The sequence below is a fragment of the Canis lupus genome, chromosome 20 (assembly GCF_048164855.1).
Source record: "Canis lupus baileyi chromosome 20, mCanLup2.hap1, whole genome shotgun sequence".
Classification (NCBI taxonomy): domain Eukaryota; kingdom Metazoa; phylum Chordata; class Mammalia; order Carnivora; family Canidae; genus Canis; species Canis lupus.
The window spans coordinates 11,712,406-11,733,378 of NC_132857.1; the positions used below are offsets into that span (position 1 = coordinate 11,712,406).

The window sequence follows — 20,973 nt, forward strand, 5'->3', positions numbered from 1 at the left end:
GTGTGTGTGTGTGTGTGTGTATCTATCTATCTATCTATATATCATCTATCTATCTATAAAATATTCACATTTACCTGTAAGTTTGAACCCTAACAATATATATGAATATATACTGGCATAACTATTATAATGTTCTTCTATTCACATTATTTTTCCTTTATATTAATAAGATGATGAACCTCATTTTATTGTGGCAAAACAAAACAAAGTAGAAAAAAAACAATCTGGAAACACTTCATTTTTTTAAAAAGATTTTATTTATTTATTCATGAGAGACAGAGACAGAGAGAGGGAGAGAGACGCAGAGACACAGGCAGAGGGAGAAGCAGGGTCCATGCAGGGAGCCCGATGTGGGACTCGATCCCAGGCCTCCAGGATCACGCCCTGGACCAAAGGTGGCACTAAACCACTGAGCCCCCCAGGTGTCCCTGGAAACACTTCAAATTCATGTGAATTTCATAAATGTCCTTTATATAAGTTAAATTCTAAATAAAACATTATATATATAATATGTGATAAGTATACTATATATATAACTATATACTATATATATTATATATATATATAAATTCAGAAATGTCTGCTTGCCTTTTGAACTCAAAGTATAAAACAATTTATTTTTATCTTTAGTTAGCCAAACCTAGACTTAAAGATATAGAGACATAATATGGAAATAAAGAAAACATTTTCAGAAAAATGTCCATATGGACACATTTTAGACAGATGATCTGATTTGCATAATAACCAATAAACTGTTGTATGAATTTGTTATTTAATATTCATCTATTCTAAATTCTATCCATAGTGTTATTCAATAAAATTGTTTACTTCAATCCATAAACCTATTGTTAATAACCTGCCAGCTAAACCATGGAAATTATCTCTATTTTCTGAAAGTGATTAGTCTTCAAGCTGCTTTTTTATAATGAATTGATGAAGGTTAATGAAGATTAACTAATTCTGTAATAAAAGCCAATGTAGGGATGCTGACCTATGATCCCTATAGTTCAAAAAATACCCATGTCTTATTCTCAGATTTTTAATAGCGCTAAATGCTCTTTCAATAGATGTAACATTACGCAGTTTATTTAATATTTTAAAAATATTTACTTAATATACTGTGGATGACACACCAGTGTATAACAGATACAAGCTCCTTAAATAAATGTACACTGATTTTTTTAAATAAAAGTTTTGTGGAGTGATTTTAAATACTCTAAATTTCAATGAGTTTTGATATCTATTGGATCCAATAGCTCTAACATACAAAAAATACTGACTTTCCTGAAAGAAAATGAAATTAAAATTTGATACTGGTTTATAAGCCAAAATGTGTTTGCCAGTGTTGGAAAATGCTACATTCAATATATCCATAGGTGTTTGAGGAACAGCTCAATTTATGCTAAAAGTGGAAAAGAGAAAGGAAACTGAGGCAAGGATAAGGAGAGATTAAATAACAGAAAATTAAACTTGAAAATGTTAGATTGATATTAATGTTAGTGAATAATTATGTACTATATTGTGCCATCAATTAAAGCATTTAGTTTTCCAAATGAAGAAAAATATGAATTTTTTAAAATCATCATTTTATTTTCATACAAAATACTACATTTTTTCTTTTAAATTAAATTTGGCAAGCAAATGAAAGTGAAGTCAGAATACTATGGATAATTTTTTGACAATTTGTTGAAAATCTCCTTACTTTACATTATGTTCCAAATTATATAATAAAAAAGAAATATAAAATGGCTAGACATACATAAAGGTGTTGCAGATTATGTTTTCTATATTTTTCTTCTTTCAATATACTTTGCAGATATAGCCATTCTAAATTACTATTTCACAAACTAAGATGATTCTCAGTAGGGAAGCCATACCTCACGTTGTTTTCATCAAAGGGAGCATAGTCTATATTTGCCTGTCTGAATATTGTCATTATATTACTAATTTGCACATTGGGAAAAGGGTCAAGAGTACTTCAAATTTTTGATGACTTGATATTAACCTGAAAGGGGAATGTTAATAACTGATGAAATATATCCACAGTAGTTCAACATCAAGATAGTTTAAAGTTATGTCTTAAGATAAAAAATCTTACCCTATATTGTTGAATTATATGATATGTTTAGTTTGGGGGATTGGTATTGTTTATTTTAGATGACAATAACATACTATACTAGACCATGTAAGAAAGGCAAAAATTATGGAAAGAGTGCATAGTAAAATAATATTACCCAGGTAAGATGATATTCAATATAATAAATTTACTGATATATAATTAAAATAATATAGTTTTGTAGTGTTCTTATATGTTAACTAAAACATAAATTAATGACATTTTGAAAGCCATCATTATCCAAACTATCATACATATTGCGATACTTACATACTATCTTAATATTTTATTAAAATGAATAGTTTTCTATGATCTCATAGGTTTTCTTTGTCTCAATAATAAATTATTGTTTCAAATTCTTAAATAGAAGTATGTATTTAGGGTTTGCTGAAATACCCACCTACTTTTCTCTCCTTATTTTTTTTTTAAGATTTTATTTATTTATTTGACATAGAGAAAGAGCACAAGCAGGGGGAATTGGAGAGGAAAAAGCAGGTTCCCGGCCAAGCAGGGAGTCTGATGTATGGCTGGGTCTTAGCACCCTAGATCATGATCTGAGCCAAAGGCCGGTGCTTAACCAGCTGAGCCACCCAGGAGCCCTTTTACCTACCTTTTTTATTCTAAGTTTTGCAACTTGTGTGTTTGTTTTCCCATTTTGCAATTTATTAAAAATACAAATAGGATCTGGTTATAGTTCCTTTCTATTGTTTAGCTCACTGGAACTTATTAAGTGGTACAAATATTTAAAAATCAAAGGTGCAGAAGTATGTAGAATAAAACTAGCAATCAATATAGTGATATTTGAGAATATTATTTTTTAAGATGTTATTTATTTATTCATGAGAGACACAGAGAGAGAGGCAGAGACAGGATGGAGCAAGCTCCCCGTGGGGAGGCCTATGTAGGACTTGATCCCAAGACCCCGGGATCATGACCTGAGCCAAAGGCAGAGATACTTGACCACTGAAACACCCAGGTGCTCCAAAGAATATTATTTTTTATACTTTGTAAAAAAAAAAAAAAAAAACACTTTCAACGACAAAATTTAAGGTCATTGGGAGGTTGTCAAAATGAATAATATTTTCCACAAAAATATTATATTTTCTGGAGTTTTTCAGTTATAAGAATAAAAACATGGTTATATGGTACTGGATAAAAATGAAAAAAAATGTTATTTCATATCTAAATGATATGCAATTGTATATCCCATTAATAAAGTCATTAATAAAGTCATTGCTTTGGACATCTTTGATAACATGGGGTTAACATTTTGAGAATGACAAAGAGAAAATTAGGAGCTCAGGACGGAGAAGAGTTATGAATAAAGGAAATAAGTAGAGCAGAAATCAAAATTAGATAGATGCAGAATTGGAATGATGCTGAAAACAAGTGATAGAACTGCAGAAAATACTGTGGCAGATCATCCATTTCTTTGAATATTTGGTGAAAGTAATTACTAGTGTGTTTTGACAACTGAAATGGAAAACCTGACCCAGCTGGTGATACACACCAGTCAAGTTGCCTACCCCTATTATTTTACTCAATTGTAGGAAATACATGAAAAAGAAAATGTTTGTTCATTAGACCTCCTATTTCCTGTAATGGGAAGGAAGTGCCACTGCATCTTTTTCATTTTCTTGCTCAAATGTTTGTTGTTCTCCCCAAAGGATTTAAATTTAATTTATTTTTCCATGTAAGTGTTTCTCATACTGTCCAGTTGGGTGCATAGATGCAATGTCTCATGCAAGCCCATTTTTCCCAATCACACAAGACATGTCACTAATCTCCAGGTGTGCCACTGGGAAGTATTTATATATCTCCACATAAACATATCATTGCAGCTAGAAACATTACTCTAGGAAATTGTTGCAATATGAACATCTGTCACTTTTTAAAAAATAAATACAAATAGATTAACAAATAAATGAGTTGAAAATCAGAATAAATGAAGGGTGGAAGTATAGCTTACTCTTTCAAACTTTTGGAAAATGAAGAGTACTTAGTAGCACAGCTGTGTTATTTACAAAAAAAATAAAAAGTTCGAATTACTTTGTCATCTAATTTCTAAAGAATTGAGATCATTTGTTTTCCAACTGTCCCATGAATGGGTCTGGGAGGTTGAGTTGGTAGCCAGATTCTTTTTCACATGAAGAATTTTCCTTTAATATTTTCTTTGTTATTTTCTATAAATGCCGCATACAGCTTCAAATCTGAACTTAGAATTGCCCTTTTTTTCCACTCCTTCCCAAACAAATCTGTTTTCTATAGTTCCCAAATCTTGATTTGATTTCCCTCTATCTTCCACCTTTCCCCTAAACATTCCTCCCAATACTTTGCTTTAATTTGATTCTCTTCTTCATTTTAACCCTTGACCTTCTCTGTTCCTTCAACATTCTTGTTTTTTTTCCTGCTGAAAACACTGTTCCTTCAGATTTCACCCATTTTGCTCCTCTCGAGATTTATGTCTGAGGTAAATATTTCCTTATAATTCTCTGTACGTTCATCTCTCTTTTTGCAATTTTTTTATCTTTCTCTTAGTAAGATACTGATTTCCTTTACTAATTTTTTCTAGATTTTTTCCCTAGATTTTTAGCAAACTTTTTCTCCAGTTTTCATGATGTAGATAGCTAATGACTTTACACACACACATACATTCAGACTCAGACTTAGATAAGTATTCAGATTCTGGTCCAACATATTTTACCTTACAACAAATATTTTGAATAAAAAGTGTTTTTAAAATCTGCATTCTTTCCTTGATTGCATTTTCTAACTGAACTATCTTACTTTTTTCTTGGTCAACACATCCTAAGATTTTGATACAACTATTGGTTAAGAGTTGAAAGTTTTTCTACCTTTTATTGTAGAAAACTTTTTGTAAAGATTTTATTTATTTATTCATGAGAGACAGAGAGACAAGCAGAGACATAGGCAGGCTCTTTGTGAGGAGCCTGATGCAGGACTCAATCCCTGGACCCAAGGATCACACCCTGAACTGAAGGCAGATGCTCAACCACTGAGCCACCGAGGAGTCCCTATAGAAAATTTATCTTTTTCTTAAATTTAGAACAACCTTTTCAAATCCAGTAAGGACAGGTATATATACTTTATCAGTTGAAAAGTTCAACTGTATCAGTTAATTAGCATTTTAGTTTTTGCCTAAAATAAAAGGCTGCCCATATCTTTAGGTATATGGTTTGACTTGACTGTCCTATATTCTATATTCTAAATAATTATGATAAATATGATAATTTAGACAAGTGAAGTGATTACTATTCTTTTTATTAGCTTCAACCTCTTTCACTAATATTTCCCCTACCTTAGGGCTTTTTTTTTTTTTAAGATTTATTTATTTATGAGAGAGAGAGAGAGAAAGAGAGAGAGAGAGAGAGGCAGAGACACAGGAGGAGGGAGAAGCAGGCTCCATGCCGGAAGCCTGACTGGGGACTCGATCCCGAGACTCCAGGAGCACGCCCTGGGCCAAAGGCAGTCACGCCCTGGGCCAAAGGCAGTCACTAAACCGCTAAGCCACCCAGAGATCCCCTACCTTAAGGCTTTCATGATGGTTGCAGTGAATGCCAAAAGTAAATTTTTACATGGGGTGTTTAAAATATCTGAAATATATTCTTATTTTTTGCAGGGCCTTTGTATTAGCATGAATTAGCAAGTGCCATGTAGTTCTGTCTTAGTGAAATGAAACTATGATTTCTCTGATCCAAAACATTTTATATGCCTTAAAAGTCAAGTTACAAAAAATAGTGAAACCTTGGAAATTTGAAAAATTGATTATAAATTTTTGAAAAAATGAGAGAGAAAAATATGGTCATTTGATTAAATGTCACTTCCCCAATTCCTTTTTTTTTAAATTTTTTTTTTATTTTTATTTTATTATTATTATTTTTTTAATTCGGGAGAGAGAGAGAGAGGCAGAGACACAGGCAGAGGGAGACGCAGGCTCCATGCAGGGAGCCTGACATGGGACTCTTGGGACTCCATCCCCGGTCTCCAGGATCACGCCCTGGCTGAAGGTGGCCCTAAACTGCTGAGCCACCTGAGCTGCCCCAAATGTCACTTTTCCAAGTTCCAAGTGAATATTTCACCAAGACAATAAGTAAAGGAAAACAAAATACAAAAATAAAACATTACATAGGGTATACTTTTCTTAAATGCAACTGCAGTAGCAAACAGAAAGAGAAATCAAAATCTTAAGAAGGAAAACTAAAATCTAACTTTAATATAGATATGCTTATAAATTCATATAATTTTATAAAATATATATATCTGAGTAAGATGTAAACATAACATAGAAAGCAAAATTTCATTTTAAATTGTCCAAATTCCCTTATTAGACTTTCCACACCTTCAGATTCCTATGAGACAATCTCAATGATAGAAAGATAAGTAGAGTTCATCAACCAAAAGAGAAATTTTTGGTATTTGACTCAATTAGATGAAAAATTATAAGTTTTGACATGTTGCTAATTGCAAAATTTATCTTTGTTATTCTAAGCAAGTGCTTAGTGGGGTGAATCTGAATCATCTGTTAGTGATAATTTGAATTAGAGACTCAAAGAGGTAGCCTGGAAGAAATTTTTTGCAGATGATACTAAATGAAAGAATTTTTAAAATCTGCAATTAAAATTTTTATAATTTAAAAATATAAAAATGTTCATAATTGGGGCACCTGGGTGGCTCAGTGGGTTAAGTGTCTTGCTTTGGCTCAGGTCATGATCCAGGGCCTTGGGATCAAGCCCCATATCAGGCTCCCTTCTCAGTGAGGAAGCCTGCTTCTCCCTCTCCTTCTGCTTCTCCCTCTCCTTCTGCTTCTCCCCCCTGCTTGTTCTCTCTCTGTCAAATAAATAAATAAAATCTTTTAAAAAATATTCATAGTTAAGTAAATAATAAATCAATTAAATTGTCCCATTCTCCTTCGCAATGCAGTGAATCATTTCAACTAGTTTACAAGGACGACTTCTCACTTTTCTACTCATTTCAACCTGATAGCCATTCTAACAGATATGAGGTGATATCTCATTGCAGTTTTGATTTGCATTTCCTTGATGATTAACAATGTTGAGTATCTTTCATGTACCTGATGTTTGGTGCATTTTAAATTTTTTTTTTTTTTTTTTTTTTTTTTTTATGATAGGCACACAGTGAGAGAGAGAGAGGCAGAGACACAGGCAGAGGGAGAAGCAGGCTCCATGCACCAGGAGTCTGACGTGGGATTCGATCCCGGATCTCCAGGATCGCGCCCTGGGCCAAAGGCAGGCGCCAAACCGCTGCTCCACCCAGGGATCCCTGTTTGGTGCATTTTAAAATTGGGTCATTTTTGTTCCTATTTTTGAATTTTAAGAGTTTTTTGTGTATTTTGAGTAACAGTCTTTTCTCAGATATATCTTATGCAAATGTTTACTTCAAGTCTGTGGCTTGTCTTTTCATTATTTTGATAGTGGTTTTAGTAGAACAGAAGTTTTTAACTTTAATGAAATCCAGTTTGTCTATTCTTTCATGGGTTGTGCCTTTGGTATTGTATCAAAAAAGTCATTACCATACTCAAGGTCATTTACAGGTTTTCTTTGTTATCTTCTAGTTTTATAACTTTGCATTTTAGGTTTAGATTTATGATCCTTTTCTTTTGGTCAAATCAAACAATGTATAAAGCAATGCATTGTACTTACTAAGCATTTAAAAATGGAAATAGATACCTTTATTTCTGTTTTTTTTTACCAGATAAGAGGTATAGACTTCCTTTTCTCTAAAAAGTTCATATAGAAAGCAAGTCCACCATATGAAAGAATTACTAGGGCAGCCCAGGTGACTTAGTGGTTTAACGCCGCCTTCAGCCTGGGGCGTGATCCTGGAGTCCCAGGATCGAGTCCCACGTTGAGTTCCCTGCATGGAGCCTGCTTCTCCCTCTGCCCGTGTCTCTGCCTCTCTCTCTCTGTGTGTCTCTCATGAATAAATAAATAAAATCTTGAAAGAAAGAAAAGAAGAAGAAAGAAAGAAGAAAGAAAGAAAGAAAGAAAGAAAGAAAGAAAGAAAGAAAGAAAGAGAGAGAGAGAAAAGAAAGAAGAAAGAAAGAAAGAAAGAAAGAAAGAAAGAAAGAAAGAAAGAAAGAAAGAAAGAAAGAAAGAAAGAAGAAAGAAAGAAGAAAGAAAGAAAGAAAGAAAGAAAGAAAGAAAGAAAGAAAGAAAGAAAGAAAGAAAGAAAGAAAGAAAGAAAGAGAAAGAAAGAGAAAGAAAGACTAGTAATATTAGCAACAGTAGCTTTTATGGACACATAAACAAGAATAAACATAAACTTGTACCATCAAAATCTCAAAAACTAAGCATGAATCCATTAGTCTTTCTTTTATAAGCATGTATAAGCATGGTCCAGTTATAAATGCAGCAGTCTACTAAAAAATAATATTAAAACTTTAAGGGGACAATATATTGAAAAAAATTCTTAAAGAAAAATGGGAATAAACCAATTTTTGATTATACCCTGTTATTGGCCCTTTAATAAAAAAAAAAAGTTTTCTAATTAATATTTCATTTACCTTGGGGACAAGTACATAATGCAGTCATCAATTTGCTTAGATTCTGAAATACCATTCATTTATGTACATATTTTCTCTATTCAAATTTACTATTCATATCACTTGTCAATTTGCATATATTAAATCATCATGCATAATTTACCATATTTTGAATATTTTATTAATGAAAGTCCTTTTCTAAGATTTTTATATGCTCTTAAATTTTAAATACTCAAACATTTAAAACTTAAAACTCAACAATCAAGTTTTAAAATATTATTTTACAAAATGAAATATTTAATTATAAGTATTAGCTGTAGGCTATCAGTATGACTGTTGGGCTGGATAGTGGGTAGCTATTTAAAGCTCTTTTGCTAATATATGGAATATTTACAATAATAAATGGAATATTCTGTTTAAATTATTTTAGGGACACCTGGGTGGCTCAGCGGTTGAGTGTCTGCCTTGGCTCAGGGCGTGATCCCAGTTTGGGAATCCAGTCCCACATCATGCTCCATGTGAGGAGCCTGCTTCTCCCTCTTTCTTTGTCCTCGCCTCTATCTCTGTGTCTTTCATGAATAAATAAATAAAATCTTTAAAAAATAAACTATTTTATCTCACTTAAAGTTAGCAGAGATATGCCTCTTTTTGCCAAGCTAATACTTTAGTTTTTCTCTTCCTATAAATCATGACTACTTTAGGTTATGACTTTTTACCAAGCATGATGAGTCTTTGTTTCACAAATCACTTCATTAACAATGTGGTTCATGGAAATAGAATTAAGTTAACTGATCTTGACAGTTTTATATTTCACAGAGTCTATTTCAAGCATTCCACTCTTACTTAATTGTGTGTACAATTAAAAAGTAAAACTTTCAGCCCAATTAAAAATAGATTGCTATGCAAATAATTGGAAAGTTGTTGCATGAAAAAGGCATGCAAAGGAATCATGCTTTTACAATGTGAGAATTAATTACAATTGGGAAAATCTGCAGGTCATTTTTTTTTTTTTGCAGGTCATTTAAAAGTAGTTTTGCTTCAATAGTTAATCAATACTCTGTTAGTTCTGTTAAAGAAAAATTATTCTGACACTTGTTAAAACAGCAAGAAAGATTTCATTCAGTACTATTTTGATAAATATCAAGACTAACCCAATAGGAGTGAGAGACAATGCTCAATTCTAAATATACCAAAAATAGCTGGGGATATATAGCCAACAACACAGTGAGTAGATCAATGGATAGCTATTACTAATGAGACATCAAAGGGTAGAAGCATCTTATTAAAATGATGGAACAGGCTTCTTGCTGAAGGCAGGACAGGTTGACCAGATCCAAATGGTAGAACATGAGGGGTTTGGTCAAATGCCTTAGTGGGGGGATTAGATATTAAGGATGGGGAATTCTCTAAACTGACTTAGCATGATTCTTGCTATCATTGGACATCGCAGGTTGAAGATAGGGCTCAAGGATGAGACCAGTCAAAAAGAGAGCTAGAGGAGCCTGGCTAAGTTTGGTCATGGAAATAGTCTTTCTCACTCAAAAATCTATTTCCCAAAATAAGGTTTCACCATGAGCACATTTATTATTGTTTTTCATGGAGGAATGGACTTAGCAACCCATATATAATGAAAGAGAAAAGCTTAGGAAAAATTACTTAAGAGAGCTTTAAAAGCAACATGAATCTGGCCCTATGATAAAAATCACACAGAACTCTCTTCTGGTTATGAATGATTTATAAAATAATACTTAGATTTTCCGTTATGTACTAGGGAAAAATGAAATACAGAGATATACTCAAATAATTATCAAATTGACTCAGCGGTTAAGCACCTGCCTTCAGCTCAGGGCCTGATCCTGGGGTCCTGGGATTGAGTCCCGCATGGGGCTCCCTGCGAGGAGCCCACTTCTCCCTCCGTCTATGTCTCTGCCTCTTTCTCTGTGTCTCTCATGAATAAATAAATCTTTTAAAAAATAAAATAAACTGATTTACTGGAACTAATATAGAAAAATATTGTTTTCTTGTATTTATCTATTTTATAATATTCCTAGAAGTTTGTAGAAACATCTTTTGACTGAATTTGAGTTTCTACCTTAGCAAAAAATGTAGTTGTAGGCCAGTGATATCAATACTTCTACATGGATAGATAATATTCTGAATTATTTGGAACAGATTATCAATGCAAGTAACATTTGTCTATGTAAAATAAGCTGATATTAAAATCCATTTTTTCATTTGGCAAAATTTAGCAAATAATGAATTTTTGATTTGGTTTTGATCCTCAGTGTTGTCAGGTACAAAGTTTCCCCTTTCTTCTGATCTTTCTCCTGTGCTTTCCATTTCATGTCACAAGATAGCATGTACTTCATTTATCACATCTATCTTTAGGGCAAATAAATGGAAGGAGAAATACTGGCTAGTACATTTATGTTTTTTTTACAGAAACCTCTACAGAAGTGTACACTCCTACCTCAATTATAGGAAATGGTTTAAATTGCTAAGCCTGAATAGGATGAAGGCTGAAAAATCAAGGAAAGAAATTGTCATGAGTACATGAGAGGAAACCCTTCTGGGAGTAGGCTTATTAGCTAAATTCTAGTTGTAGGTTCATTGGCCAACTCTTTTATATGTATGGACTTGGAGGAAATTTATTGCAGACAAAATACATGTCTGTGTAGGTTTATATAGATAAATAAAGATATATTATTAATCATGACAAATTGACTATTTCATAAATGTATCCTATGATTTATTATTACACTTTAAAGTGTTTACATTACTTCTGTAATGTATATACTTCTTGGCATATTTGAATTAAATTTTTAGTGGCTGACAGTGGGGAGAGGTGGGAAATGTAATCATTTTTTTAAAAATCTAAATAAAAGACAAAAATACTTTATATATTCAAAGACTTGGCAACAAAGTTTTCTGTTCCTATTTTAAAAATTAAGAAATAGTGAAATGTGTATCATAATTGTGTATTGTGTAAAATAGTGATAGATGTAAATGAATAAATGAAAAAGGATGCACATTATTATTGACTAACAAAATAATAGCAGTGATAATAAAAATAATAAAAATAAAAATATTTTTTATATAAAAATACATAAGCATTGGTGTCTAAAAGCTTAGGATTTCCAAATTAAATCTGGTAGCTCACAGAGCACCTTAGGAAAGGATGACAGTGTAATGTACTGATTATATTGTTAAGCTATGAAAGCAGATGATGTAGTTTTTTCTCTTAGTACCACTATAAACTGACTTTCAATCATGCTCATGTAACTATTGGCTTCAGTGTTGGGAAGAACCTCATTTCCACGGGATTTTTAATTCTAAGTAACGAACATTATGGCACCATCTTCTTATCCATTCATTCATTGAGAAACAGTGTTTTAATAGCTTACATCACTGCAACTACTCCGTCCTTCAATTAAGAACATAATTAACCATTTATATAGGCATGTTTGTTTACTTTGCTTAATTTTGACTCTAAAAGTATAAAATTTAATGACCTTTTTCTTTTATACGACTCATGTAATCCATGCACACATATCTCTAAAATACATTAGGTTACTATTGCTACCATCCACATCCAGGCAACCATCAGGGACTTGGATCATTGCCAGAGCTTCCTAACTGATCACCCCATTTGTCACCCTTTTTCCTCGAGGCTATTTTCCACCTAGGAGTCAGAGTGATCTTAAAATATAGATCAAATGGCATGGTATTGTTTTCATCAGTTTCTAACAGCTTCTCAGAGTAAAACCTAAAACCCTGCCACTGCTTGTGAATCTCCACATTGACAGGTTTCTCAGCCTCTCAGCCCCCTACCAGGCTTTTACCACAGTCCTTGTTGCTCTGATCATTCCCTCCTCAATATCTTCCTGTTATACCTTGAAAACATCAAGCTTCTCCCACCTGAGACACTTCACTTGGCTTCTCTGTCTGCAGAAGAGCCATGTGCTGTACATATCTGCACATGTGCCCTCACTTGCCTCTGGGTCTACTTCGCTCACTCCTTCACAGCGTGAACGTTCCTGGTCACCTGCTGGTCAGCATTCTTAACCTGCCTTCAATTTTCTCTCTAGAACTTATCAGCATCAGTATTTACAATCACCATCTTAAATACTACATTCTCTCTCTCTTTTAAAAAGACTTTTTTCCCTCAAGAAAAAGAATGGAAGTTCTTTAGGAATTTTTGTTTTTCTCTTTCCTTAGTCTGACTTCAGCACAAAGATACGTTATGACATAAAATACAGGCATGCATCATTTTATTATGCTTCACCTTATAGCAATTCACAGATATTGGGATTTTGACAAATTGGAAGTTTGTGGCAACCCTACATGGAGCAAGTTGAGCACCACCATTTTTCTTTTCTTTCTTTCTTTTTTTTTTTTTAAGGATATATTTATTTTAGAGAGAGAGTGCATATGTTCTGGGGTGGGGGGCAGGGACAGAAGCAGAAGGAGAGAGAGAAAAGAGAGAGAAACAAGCAGACTCCATGCTGAGCAGAGCCTGATGCAGGGATCAATCTCATGACTCTGATATCACGACCTGAGCTGAAACCAAGAGTTGGCCGCATAGCTGACTGTGCCACCCTGGCACCGCTATCAGTGCTATTTTTCTAACAGCATGTGCTCACTTCATGTTCTTGTGTCCCATTTTGGTAATTATCATAATATTTCAAACTTTTCATTATCATATTTGTTATGGTGATCTATGATCAGTGATTATAACTCACTAAAAGTTCAGGTGATGGTGAATAGTTTTTAGCAACATTATTATTATTATTATTATTATTATTATTATTATTATTAGAAGCCTTTGAGGAGCATTTTTAAAAAGACGTGGGGAGAGGAAGAAGAAGCCTCCATGCAGGGAGCCCGATGTGGGACTTGATCCCAGGACTCCAGGATCACACCCTGGGCCAAAGGCAGATGCTCAACTGCTGAGCCAACAGGTGTCCCAGCAACATATTATTTTAACATTAAGGAATACACATTAATTTTTAGACATAATGTTATTGTATAGTTAAGGAACTACAGTATAGTATAAACCTAACTTATATGCACTGGTAAGCAAAAAAAAATCATTTGACTTGCTTTATTGTAATATTGCTTTACTGGGGAGGTTTGGAACAGAATCTACAATATCTCCTAGGAATGCCTATAAATAATTAATAAATATTTGTTGAATCAGGGGCACACTGGGTGCCTCAGTGGTTTAGTGCTACCTTTAGCCAGGGTCTGATCCTGGAGACCCGGGATCGAGTCCCACGTCAGGCTCCTTGCATGGAGCCTGCTTCTCCCTCTGCCTGTGTCTCTGCCTCTGTGTGTGTGTGTGTGTGTGTATGTGTGTCTCATTAATAGATAAATAAAATCTTTAAATATATATATACATATATTTGTTGAATCATCTTGCATAAATCCATCCTTAATTTGTCAACTGATGATTCATCTTGCGCTGACTAATGACAAAATAAAATAGTTGTACTATACTTTTTGCTTAGAACAAATATTTATGGAAAATTTTATCTATGCCATGCAAATTGCTAGCTTTGCAATTTATTAGCTTTATTTATCTTGTGAGGAAGATATAGACTATATCTTTCAGATATACTTGGTAAAACAGAAATTGGTCGAGGTTTTTCAAACAATCTGATTTTAATATATATATATAAAAAAAAGCTACTCGGGTGGTTAAAAAGCTAAGAAACAAAATCAAGAGATAGTGATAAAACCCTATGATTAGCACCAGCAAGGAGCAAACCTTTTCCCAGGGATTGGAGGGACAATGTATGGATGGAGATTTCTGTGATTTGTCCTGCATAATCGACCCTCTGCCACCAGCACTAGGCAGGCAGAGTAAAAAATGTTGTTAGTGGGATTTGTGTTGCATGAGAGACTTTGAGAGCCAGGTTTGTTGACATTAGCTGGCCTCCAGGTCAGAACTGGCCCTTCTGGTCTGGCCTCCAAGATCTGTGAAGTTTGCCTTGTATCTCCTCTGGCTCCAGGCTGGACTGGATCCCAGGAATGGAATCCCGGAGTGGAGACAAGCACATATTGCCTAGGCTCCCTGAAGATGTAAAGACATGATAGAAAACCAGCCCTCTCCAAACTGCACATAGGGAAATAGGCTTTCAACGTCAGACCCCATCATCTGCCCCTTAAATAGGCTCTCATGGGGATGCTCAGCTGAAAGTCTCGCCTGAAGGGACACAGCTCTGCCCAGGCCTCTCAGTCAGGACTCCAGCCTGGCTGCCTCCACTGGGCTTCCCCAGCTAATGAGTTTGGATGTTTTAAGTACCCCCATTTGATGTAATTATGTCTTATTTTACTTTATTGCTTACTATTGCCTTCATTTATATGCAGATTTCCCTTTTCTTCTTTCTGTTTCCACTAGATTTTTATAATACCAATAAGGTAGTTTTTCCCCTTTGAAAGTGAGAGTATAGCTGCTGTGAATCTTCAGAACACTTCAGAAAAGCTATCTAGTGAGAGGTGGGGCCTGGAAGAAAACTTGATCTCTGATAGAGAAGCTGTTAGAAGCAGAGAAAAGAAAGAAAAAAAGGTAAGAAAGGAAGGGAAGGAAGGGAAAAGGAAAGCAAGCAAGAAAGAAGCAGGAGAATTAGCCTACCTCCTCATCTATTCCTGCCCTCAAATCTTCAGCTTTTGCCTTCCTTTGTCTGAACCCAACCAAAACCAGATGTCAAAGAAGACTAAGACTGTTTTTCAGTTACGGTGACAATGAATAAGAAAAAAAAAAAAAAATGGAACAGTTAAAGGATGGATCTGAGAGCAAACTGAATTTGATTATCATATGAATAGTATCACATCATTTTAGAGATTAAAAAATTTAAGTCCAGAGAGATGAAATATTTTGTGAGACCCTACAGCTTTTATTTTTTCCACCCTACAGCTTTTTAAAGACTGAACAAGAATTGGAAATAAAAGCAGGCAGACTCCACATCCCTCAGTTGTTGCCATTGATGACATCTTAAGAAAAAAAAAAAATGCCCTGATTTCCTCTGCATATATATGGTATTTTGGTAGTGCTAAAAATATGCATGCTTGTGGGGCACCTGGGTGACTCATTCAGTTAAGCATTTGCCTTTGGCTCAGGTCATGATCCCCAGGTTCTGGGATGAAGCCCCCCATCAGGACTCCCCACCCAGGTGAAAACCTGCTTCTCCCTCTCCCTCTGCCTGCTGCTCCCCCTGCTTTCTCCCTCTGTCTCTCTCTGTCTCTCCCTTTCTCTCTCTGTCAAATAAATAGATAAAATCTTTAAAATCAATTAACTATTTGAAGTTAGCTTAATTTCTTTAAGAAAGAAAGAAGGGATGTTTTTTCCAGTGATGATTGATAATATCTACAAAAGCCATTTTCAAGCAGTAAAGTAATTCTAACCACCCATGAAGACACACCACAGCAACCCATAACATACTGCCAGGCAAACAGTAGACACTCGACAAATGCTTTTTTGATGGCTATTATGCCTTCAAGGATATTACAATCCCAAAGCCTGTTTGTACACTTGAGAATGAACAAGGTTTGTGATAGTTGTGATTGCTCCTATAATTCATGTATAGAATTGAATTTTGAGTGTGAATAACCCAGCTATTTCACTTCCATTTATCCTTTGTAACATTTACTTAATACAGACTTTGTTCTCTTGCTGAACCCTTCTGTTATATTTTTGAAAGGTTTATTTGCTCTGCAGGTCACCTGTGGAAAGAGCATTTCATTCAATATTATAAGGACTTTCCTCATTCTATTATTTCTACACAAATATTTATTAAAAATATATGGATTGGTTTACATTTAACTGATGATTCACGAAAATGATTTGAGAAAACTTTAAAGTTACATGGCCTGCTTTCTATACACATAATCCACACTACTAAGTAATTTATAAAAATCCATAAAATACAAAATTAACTTAAAGGTCACTAGGCTCTCAGAAGAATAAATGACCTTTGATGCTGGAAATCACTGAAGTTTTTTTTTTCAGATTTTGCATAATATATTATGCATCACTTCTCTCATGATATTTCTAGTAAAAATTAAAACAAAGCTCACACAGAATGAAGCATTATAAAATATGTAAAAATTTTAAGACTCTCATAATTAGATGGATACCTAAAGTCCTGCCCCGAAAATAGAATTAGAAAATTAAGGGACATTTATCTCAAATGGTAGTATGCTTTCTGCTTATTTAAAATAGGTATAGATAAGGATTCTGGGAAGAAAAGTGATAACGTGAAATCACAGTAGAAAGATTATTTACTGATCAAATAACAGATAAAACAGGAAAAGAAATCTTTTTTTTTTTAAAGATTGATTTATGTATTCATGAGAAAAAGAGAGAGACAGGCAGAGATATAGAGGGAGAAGCAGGCTCCTCGCAGAGAGCCTGATGTGGGATTCATCCTGGATCCTGGGATCACTCCCAGAGCTGAAGGCAGATGCTAAACCACCAGAGCCACCCAGACATCCCAGAAATCTCCTTAATAATGTTCTTATTTTGAATTTGTAAAGACCATCACCATGTATAAAAGGCCAATTTCATGTCAAGAGCTATCCTGGCTTTGTTCTAAGCTGAAATCCTGAATAAGGAATTTTAGGAGAGTCTGTGCTGTGGCAACATTTCATACTAATCTCTCCCTAATATGCCCAGTGCAAAATTGTGAAGCCAGGTGTATGTTAGGCATTTGGTCACTTGCTACACTTCTAGGAGCTTATATCCTTATCCTATAAGACTTGGTTGATCTCTAGTGTTCACCAAATCTCTGCTAGGATCTGGAATAATTAATTTCCTGTTGTGGGATTGTCTCTTCTTCACCTTCAAATATTTCTGCACTGTCTTTTTATAAGACAAATATTGATGGTATGTATTCACAACTGCATATGAAGTCACTCTAATATTAATTTAGCACACATTTATCGGATACATATCCTATACTGGTTATTATTCTAGTCCCCGAGAATGGGGCAGCATACAAAACAGACAAGTCCCTGCCTTCATGGTATAGAGACCAGATACTTCTTATGTCAAGTGATAAAATACACTGTGAGAAAAGAATAAAACAAAACATAACAAAAACAACCTAGAAAGGTAGACAGCAGATGCATTGAAGGCAGGGAGGAGCTAAAAAGAAAGGTTGATATTTTATATAAGGAAAGCAGAGAAGGCTTTTAGGATAAGGTGACATTTTAACAAAGATCTGAAGAATATAAATGAGAGATACAAAGTCATACCTGAAAAGAATGATCAGTTAGAAGCAGCAGCAAATGCATATGCAATGGCAGAGAAACATTCTTTATTAAAGAAAAAAAAAAAAAAGAAAAAAAAAAAAAAAAAAAAAAAATAAAGAAAAAAGAAAGGGAGATATGAGTGGCCAGAGTGGGTGGGACGAGGAAGACAGCAAGGATTAAGAGACAAAGTCAGCCAGACGACAGAGGACCTGATCATTTAAAAACTTGTAACTGTTATTCAAGGATTCAATTTTACTTTGAGTGAGATGTGGAAAAAATGGAGGATTTGGACCAAAGGAACAATTTGACTTGTGTGCTAAAAATATCACTTTGAGAGCTTCAGTTAGCATAGACTATAAATATGGAAACAGATAAGGAGGCTATTGAAATTACCCAGTCAAGAATAATGCTGTCTCTGTACTGGTAGTAAAGTTGACATATTGTCACAGGTGAGAACTGGCCAGTTATCGTGATATATTTAGAGACTAAACTAAGCAAGCAAAATCCAATGGATTTCCCTGCAGTGTGATAAAATAAGAAAAACAAGATGGACTCAGCAACTTTTTGATAGAGCAATAAGAAAGATAAGGTTTCCACTCATTGAGGGGACAACAATTCTAGATTATGTTGGGATAATTTTAGGGTGTGGGATTTATGTGGAGAATGCAAGTTTGGTTTTGGATTTCTGATGTTAGAGATATATTTTGACACCTGCATAGAGAGGAGTAGCAATTTTTGGTGTTCGAGTGTAAATGTCTGTTTGCTGTTCAGTATAGGGGTCCAGGGTGGATTAAAAAAAATGTGATTACCGAGGAATCAGCTTAAAGACATATAAGTGAATGAGACCACCTATAGAGTGAATTCACACAGGGAGGAGAGAATATCTAAATATTTGATAAAGCATACCCTGATGTTTAAAGTGAAGAGACTGATGATGAGGTGGCAACAAACAGTGATGCTTCAGAAGACACCTGAAGAAAGTGTTTAAGAAATAAACAAAGATCACCATTATAAAGTGTGGCATGATTGGTTGATCTAGACAGGACATAAAATTCAGTAATGTATTTGCTCCAGATATTTCACTGAACTTATGAAGATTAGTGTTTATCACAAATGTGCTCAAAACAATGGAATGAGAGATAGTGGCCTTAATAAGGATAGTAGAGAAACGAGGCTGTAGTTGGAAAAGGATGAGATATTGAGAAAAAAAAATAATGATGTTTTTCTTTTTTTGAAAAAAAATGGAAGCTACCATGGCAAGCTTTTACACTGATTGTGGTAGTTTAGGACAGAGGGGAAATTGGTTTTGTTGGAGGACGAGAGAATAACTGAGAAAGTGTCTCCTTGAAAATCTGAAATGACACCGGTGGGGTAAAAATGTGTGCACAGTAACAGCAGAAGAGTTAGATTATATGTATGAAGATTCAAGTACATTAGCAGATATTATGACGCAAAAATACAGTTCTATTATCATTATTTCAATATTCTCAGTAAATAGAAGGAATTATTGTTTTGTTGTGGCACATAGGTATTAGTCATCATTTTCTGAAGTTTGCTATTTCTGAAAATAATGCTTTTTTACAAAGCAAGATACATGGATAGTAGGAATTTTTGCACTGAATTGGTTGTTTTGAGGAGGAGAATAAAGAATGGGCATATTACACTGTTAATTATACTGGAATCTTCTACAGCTTCTCACATCATCACAAAGACAGCTATTAATGTATATATGCCAGCCTGTTACATTTTCATGTTGATAATGGAAGAAGCAGTGTCTTTTTGTGTTCTACTTGCTTTAGGAGTTAAGATTAGTAGAATCCAGGAAAGATTTTTAGGCTAATATTTGATCTAAGAAAAAAATCTGGAAAAATGAAAATGTAACCCCTAAGATTTTTGCCTTAAAAAAGTATTTTCTTACAGCTTGTATTTACAGGGCACTGCTTTGGATAATTTATGTGGGTTAGTTCTAGCAATTTGCACAGTAAGAGTATGATAATTTATTATTATTGTCTGGTTTTCCAAATGAGAAAATTTTCTGACTATAGATTATTAAATTACCAGTACAGTTTGATTATTTGAAATACTGTAGGGTATATAAGATGCAGAAGAAAAAATATATAATCTCGTAATATAATAAAACACACATGCATGCACATCTAGGACATTATCTAGAACTTTTACAAAAATGTCAAATAAGAGTTAAGACTACCAAACATCACTTATTTTATAACCTGATATTTATTTTAAGTTTAATCTGTGACTATACTTTTAATATGTCAATGGATTTTTTAAATTTGCACAATTTTTTAAATTTGCACAGTAAGAGTATGAGAATTTGTATAGTAAGAGTATGATAATTTATTATTATTGTCTGGTTTTCCAAACGAGAAAATTTTCTGACTATAGATTATTAAATTACCAGTACAGTTTGATTATTTGAAATACTGTAGGGTATATAAGTGATGCAGAAGAAAAAATATATAATCTCATAATATAATAAAACACACATGCACACATATGCATACACTGGAGAATTGAAGCAACTGACAAAGCATCAAAATAGCTAAGAAAAAAAAGCTGAGGAAACATAAAAACCATAAAATAATATTTCAAGGAATTAAGTACATCACACTTACTTTTGGAGGAACCATGCTGACTATAGGTAAATATAGGTGCTATGTATTCAGAATTGTGCATCGAATAACCTGATTTAGCTTTTTTTCACATAGCCACAGGATATCTTCAGATATTATTCACATTATTTGCAGCAAAAATAGAAATATTAAGGCCATATTGCTCAAAGGAATATCCTAATCAAATGGAAAACATCTCAATTCCTCATCAATTTATAACAAATCTAACAATCATCTTGTTAAAGACATGAAATCTATAGTTTAAGCTCTTCGGAAGACTGAAATGAAATCATTATATAGAAAAATTGTGGTTCTATCCATTGACATATTAAAAGTATAGTCACAGTTTAATATTTAGTTATAATTAAACTTAAATATCAAGTTATAAATTAAGTCATGTTTGGTAGTCTTAACTCTTATTTGACATTTTGTAAAAGTTCTAGATA

The 20,973-nt window shown here is 33.8% G+C and overlaps 1 long non-coding RNA gene across 4 annotated transcripts in view; it reads right to left on the bottom strand.

The window, feature by feature from the left end:
• The window catches only part of LOC140611666 (uncharacterized), a 212,324-nt gene that overhangs the window by 73,793 nt on the left and 117,558 nt on the right, over positions 1 to 20,973 (bottom strand). The gene's annotated exons all lie outside the window — the stretch shown is intronic.